At 38.3% G+C, this 6,056-nt stretch overlaps 1 protein-coding gene across 1 annotated transcript in view; it reads left to right on the top strand.

The window, feature by feature from the left end:
• Nucleotides 1-6,056, top strand: part of LOC109929992 (F-box and leucine-rich repeat protein 2) — a 136,380-nt gene that overhangs the window by 86,032 nt on the left and 44,292 nt on the right. The window lies entirely within an intron of this gene.

Here is a 6,056-nt window from a genome sequence, read left to right as displayed (position 1 = left end):
GTCACATTCTACTTCCATTCTTGTTCCATGCCTGGTATCATTTTCATTGTTTGCATCTATGCCTTTTCTCCTGGAAGTTTATCACTTGAATTTGTGTTAATTCATATTTCCAGATTGTTTCTCTTCACGAAGTTTGTTTGCAAGTCTGTGTGTGATTGACCTGGGCATTTTTTTTTTTTTTTTTAAAAGTGTAAGCTTCTGGTTTGCATTTTGTTATTTTCATCTTCTATGTTGATCGAGTGAATTCAATGTCCACTCTGGCCAGTACTCTCATATGGTTTTCACATTGCTAAAAGTCCTACCCTGGAGAAATACTGTTTCCAGGTTTGAATCTGACCCTTCCAGGAAAATTAATCATGCAAGAACAAAATTATTAAAAACTGTCGGACTTTCCCCAGGGAGGAGGAATCACGTAAGCTTCTGTACTTGATTCCATACAGTTCAACACAAGCTCAGTGACCAAGGTAGTTCAGATATCATGAATAATGTACTTTTTCATGGATTGCCCACTAAAGTACTCTAAAAATTGATAACATTACTGAAATCAGAACATAGATGAAAATTGTATTTATGCCAATTAACTTAAAATCATACGTGAGTTGTCACTGGAAATTGTTCTTGATGACTGGCAATGACAACAATTTCCAATTTGTTTCATTTGTAGGAAGATCTTTATACCGTCTCTTAGACCACAATGTTCAGCTTCTCATTATAGGCCACCCACCATCTTAAGATATGACAGCCCCATGTAGATATGTAAGCCTACTGTTGGTACAAGTCATGGTTGAAAAAATCATGTCTAACCCCTGGTTGTTCCAAGGGAGATGGGATTATTGCCTAATGTTATTGGAATCCGTTAATTAAAGTGAACCTTTTTGAGGTAAAGCTATGGAGAAAAGCTATTTTTCTGATAGCTGTGCAACATAGCAATTGGGACTACTGAATTCAAATGAATCATTCTCTTAGGTGGGAATTCTTGGAATGTTATTTCTCCTAGATTTCTTCTGGCATAAGTGTTGATAGTCACTCAGAATATATAGAAAAATTAGTCAATTTATTTTTGTTCACTACTGCCTATACATTGCATAAAATGAATTTAGACATCATTTACATCCCAAATGAATAATTCTTCTTGTATGAATTAAATTAACTAAGGGTGTAGGGAAATCACCACCTGTTGAGATTAGAGCACCAATAATCATAGATGGATAAATCACAAAAAGCAGAGGTAACTAAGAAAACTTGGACATATGCTGAGCTGTTAGGCTACAAATGTTCTTGTGTAGTTTACTTAATGAGTTTTTAACAACAACTTGCATAGCTCCCCTGATGCTGTTAAGGAGCTTCACGGGAGCATTTCAAAATACAGATCATGGAAGGAGATATTAGGTCAGATGAACAAAAACTTGGTCAAAAAGGTAGGTTTATGAAGTGCCTTAAAGGAGGCAAGTGATTTAATGACAAAGGTTTAAGAGGGATTCCAGAGCTTAAGGTTTAGGCAGAAAAGACAGAGCCAACAATAGTGGTGCAGTTATAATTGGAAATCAATAACTGCACTTCTCTCATTTTGGCCTGTTATCTCCAAAGAGGTTAAAAGGTCGTAAATTCAACCCTTTTTCTGATCTGGGCAAGAGGCGACTAAGTCGTAAAACTGATTTATTCCACAGATATGTTGCCAACGTACAAGAGCCACATCTGTACATTAATTCCAAGGATTTTTGCTTTGTATAAATGGCTAAAGATTTGACTATTTGTGTGTGTCTGCTGGTCAGGTTACTAAATATGTTCTAATGCAACAGACGTTATGAAAATTATGCAGCTCGGCATCAGCCTACGAAGAAAGGAAATATTTTCAGTGAGTTCATACGCTATTCATTCTTGGATATGGCCATGTAAGACTGACATTTACTGTGCATTCCTAATTGCCCTGAGAGGCTGATGGACTACCATCTTGATCTCTTCAGTCCATATGATGAAGGTACTTCTGCAGAGGTGTAGGGTAGGGAGTTCCATGATTTTGGCCCAGCTATGATGAAGGAACTATTATACCAAAATCAGAAAGGCACATAACTTTGGAGGAAATGTTATATTTAAAAAAAAAAGTTGCCTTGCTGCTCTAGTTATTAGATGCTGAGGGTTACCAAAAAAAGTCTTGATTGATCTGGATGCATGTGGCCACAATGAGCTGATGATGAAATGAAATGGAGTTCTTTGTCCTAGTAGTGTTGAGCTTCATGAGTGTTGTTGCAGTTGTTCATTTTAAGCTAGTGAACAAGAATTTCATCGCATTTCTGATTTTTATGTCTTATAGGTAGTGGAGAAGTGAGCCTCATGCCACAAAATATTTAATCTCTGTCCTCCTCTGGAAATGGTTAAGCTTCCACTTGTTAGAATTGGTTATTGCCTGTTTCTTATCTACCCAGCCATGCTTGTGTGCTTCATTATCTGAAGAAATTAAACTTGAACATTGCAAACATGAGCGTGCCATCCCATTTCTGATTTTATGATAGAGAGCAGGTTATTGTTGAAACAACTGTTGTGTCCAAGACATTGTCCTGAGAATCTATTTCTGAAATGATGGCCCTCCAGCAACTACAATTACCTTTATTTTGTGTCAGTTATGACTCCCAACTGCTGAAGAGTTCTCCTAATCCCATTTATTTCCATATTATTCCAGCTCCTTGATAGCATACTTGGCCAAAAGCTGCCTTTAAATTGAATACAGTAATTGACATACATTTGAAACAGGAGTAAGTCATTTAGCTCCTTCAGACTTCTCTATTCTTATGATCCCAGTCATAATATTGAATAAACTAACTTGATGAGCCATAAATTTTACTTGTTTACTTGGAGGTCAGTCACTGAACTTATCTGTAAGAGGCTGCCAATAATCTTTTAAAAGTATGTACAAGTCTATTAAACAAAAGCAAAATATGAACTGTATTGAACTGACCACTGGACAAGAAAAGTTGGAAAGGTTTTCCTGTTTATTTATTCTTCCACTACCCTTTCGGGCGCTTAAACCTCTGCAAAAACTATCCTCGTCTCATGCTAAAGTTTCTTTTTGGTAAATTGCTGAACTTGCCTACGTGCTATTTTCTTCAGTTAATGCCTTGACCTGAGACTCTCAAAACAAATTGCTAACTCAGTTCACTTTTTTTCAAATTAATGGTCTTATAGGATGTCTTCCTGTCTTATACCCCTACAACCTTCCACTTTTTAAAGCTTTCTTCTCCCTGATCTCTAAGCATCCCAGTGCTAATCCTGAGCCCTAAGTTCATGGAGATTGCTATTAATAGCACTACTTCTGTTATAAGCCTGTTCACTCTGAATCTGCTTCTGGTCCCTTTTCCTCTGTCTGTTGCAAAACTCAATCCAGCAAATTTCTTAGCAATCTTCACTCCAAGTTGCTTGTGGGTCATTGAGCTAAAATCACAGGATTTCTTGGAAAATGCTATCTTGAACTCTGTTTAAAATGACATTTTTTTGTATAAAAGAAGTCCGGTCTTCACAGAACTAAAATGCATTTTTCCTCCACTCTAGAACACGAATTCCTAAACAGTACTGATCTTGTAACAACCTTCAGTGAGATAATGGCTGCTCTGCTATTTGATTCTGTATTGGTTTTTGGCCTATATCCTTTCATATCTTTTGAGGAAGGGTCACTGGACCTGAAACTTTAATTCTGTTTTTTTCCTTCACAGATGCTGCCAGACCTGCTGAGCTTTTCCAGCAACTTCTATTTTTGTTCCTTTCATAGAATTTTGTCAACCAAAGAAGATATCTATTGTCATCTTCTGTCCTTTGTGTGTGGATGTGACGAAAATATGAAAGAAAAGCTTTACTTCTGAAAGTTCTGGCGCTAATTAGAAAACCTTGTCCAGTCTAGACTGTGGAACCAGTGGGAATAGTTTTCCTCTTCTCCACTCTATCTGCTCCCCTAAAAATCTTGAAAATACTGATCTTTATCCATCCCAGAATGATCAGATGCAGTGATGGTGCTGGTGAGTGACTGAACAAGTGAGGCCAGGGAGGTGTAAAAATAGTGTGGACACGATAGAATAAAAAGAGCATAAGAAGTAGGAGCAGGAGTCGGCAATTCAGTCGCTTAAGCCTTCTCTGCCATTTAAGACATCCGTGGCTGATTTCATCTCAGCGTCAACACCACTTCCCTGCCCACTCTCCCAGAACCCTAAAACCTATTACTAATTTAAAAACCTGTCTATCTCCTCAAATTTATTCAGTGTCCAGTGTTCATAGAATTACACAGATTTGTGACCCTTTGAGAAAAGTAATTTCTCCTCATCTCGGTTATAAATATACCTCATCCTAAAACTATGATCTCTTCTTCAGGATTCTCCTATCTCTGTCCACTTTGTTAAGCCCCTTTAGCATCTTGTATGCCTCAATTAGATCTCCCCTTATGCTGCTAAACTCCAGAGAGTATGGGCCTCCTCTTAAGACAAACCCCCTTCTCCAGTGAACCTCCTCTGAGCTACCTCCAATGCAACTATATTCCTCCTTTGGGTAAGGGAACCAAAATTTGTACGCATTACTCCAGGTGTGGTCTCACTAATGCCTTGCACAGTCAAAGCTTTTATAATCTATACCTTTAGTAACAAGTGCCAAAATTCCATTTGCCACCTGCTGTACCTGCATTCTTGTTTTCTCTAATTCCAGCACCAAAGCATTCTGAAGTTTCTTTCCATTTAGGCAATAAGTTGCTTTTCTAGTCCTCTGACCAAAATAGATAACCTCACTCTTATCCACGTTAAACCCCAACTGCCACATTTTGGCCCATTCACCTAACCTATACATATCCATTTGTACATTTCTTTATTACAACTTACTTTCCCACCTGTTTTAGTGTTAGCTGTACATTTAGCTCCACACTTTCTATCCCTGCAACCAATTCATTACTATACATTGCAAAGAGCTGGGGCCTGAGGGCTGAGCCCTGTGGCACCCCATTAGTTACATTTGTTGATTAGCTAGTCCTCTATCCAAGATTATAAATTACTTCTAACCCCATGTAATTTTACCTTGTGTTTTAACCTTTTGTGTGGCATCCTATCAAATGCCTTCTGAAGGTCCAGATAGTCTATCTGCAGAATCTCCATTATCCACCTTGCTTGTTATGTCTCCGAAGCACACTAGCAAGTTAGCGAAATATGCTTTACTCTTCATAAATCCATGCTGACACTGATGGATCGTGTTTTGACTTTCCACGTGTCCTGTTATAACTTCCTTAGAATCCATTATTAGCAGTTTCCCAGTGACACACTAAACTAATTGGTCTATGGTTTCCTATTTTCTGCCTCCCTCTCTCTTTGAATGAGGGTATTACATTACCATTATTCCAAACCACTCGAACTTTTCCCATATCCATGTTATTAGCAAAGGATCCACTATCTCTGCTGCCACTTCCTTAGAGAACCTAGGATGTAGGCCATTGGGCCCTGAGGACTTGTCGACTTTCAAGCTCAATTGTTTGCTCAGTACTTTTGTCCCTAATGGACGTGATTAGTTTAAGTTCCTGCCTTCCTATAATCTTTGCATTACCTGTTCCTATTGGGATGATCTAGTGTCTTCCACCATGAAAAATGAAGCAAGGTATTGATTTTTGTGACTCTGCCATCCCCACTGTTAACTCCCCAGTCTCATCCTCCAAGGGATCAACATTCACTTGAACTATTCCCTTCCCTTTTGTTTGTCTACTGCTATGCGTTTTTACATTTTGCACTAGTTGAATAGATTGAATGACCTCCTTTTGCACTGAAACAATTTTGATGTTCTTAGGACCATACAATACAGAAGAGGCCCTTTGGCCCACTGAGTCTGTACTGACAAAAATACAGTAGTCCCACTGTCTGGCACTAGGCCCATAGACTTGAATGTTATGGCACTTCAAGTGCACATTCAAGTACATTTTTAAAGGTTTTGATATTAGCCAGCTTCAAATACATAGTCTTCATCCCACAGTCCAGAAATAGAGAAAAGGCAAAATAAAAGATGTAGTTTCCCTAGGGACAACAAATATAGTACATACCAGTAAT

This window comes from Rhincodon typus, chromosome 4 (assembly GCF_021869965.1).
Source record: "Rhincodon typus isolate 14 chromosome 4, sRhiTyp1.1, whole genome shotgun sequence".
Taxonomy (NCBI): Eukaryota; Metazoa; Chordata; class Chondrichthyes; order Orectolobiformes; family Rhincodontidae; genus Rhincodon; species Rhincodon typus.
This window is presented reverse-complemented; position numbering and strand designations above follow the sequence as displayed.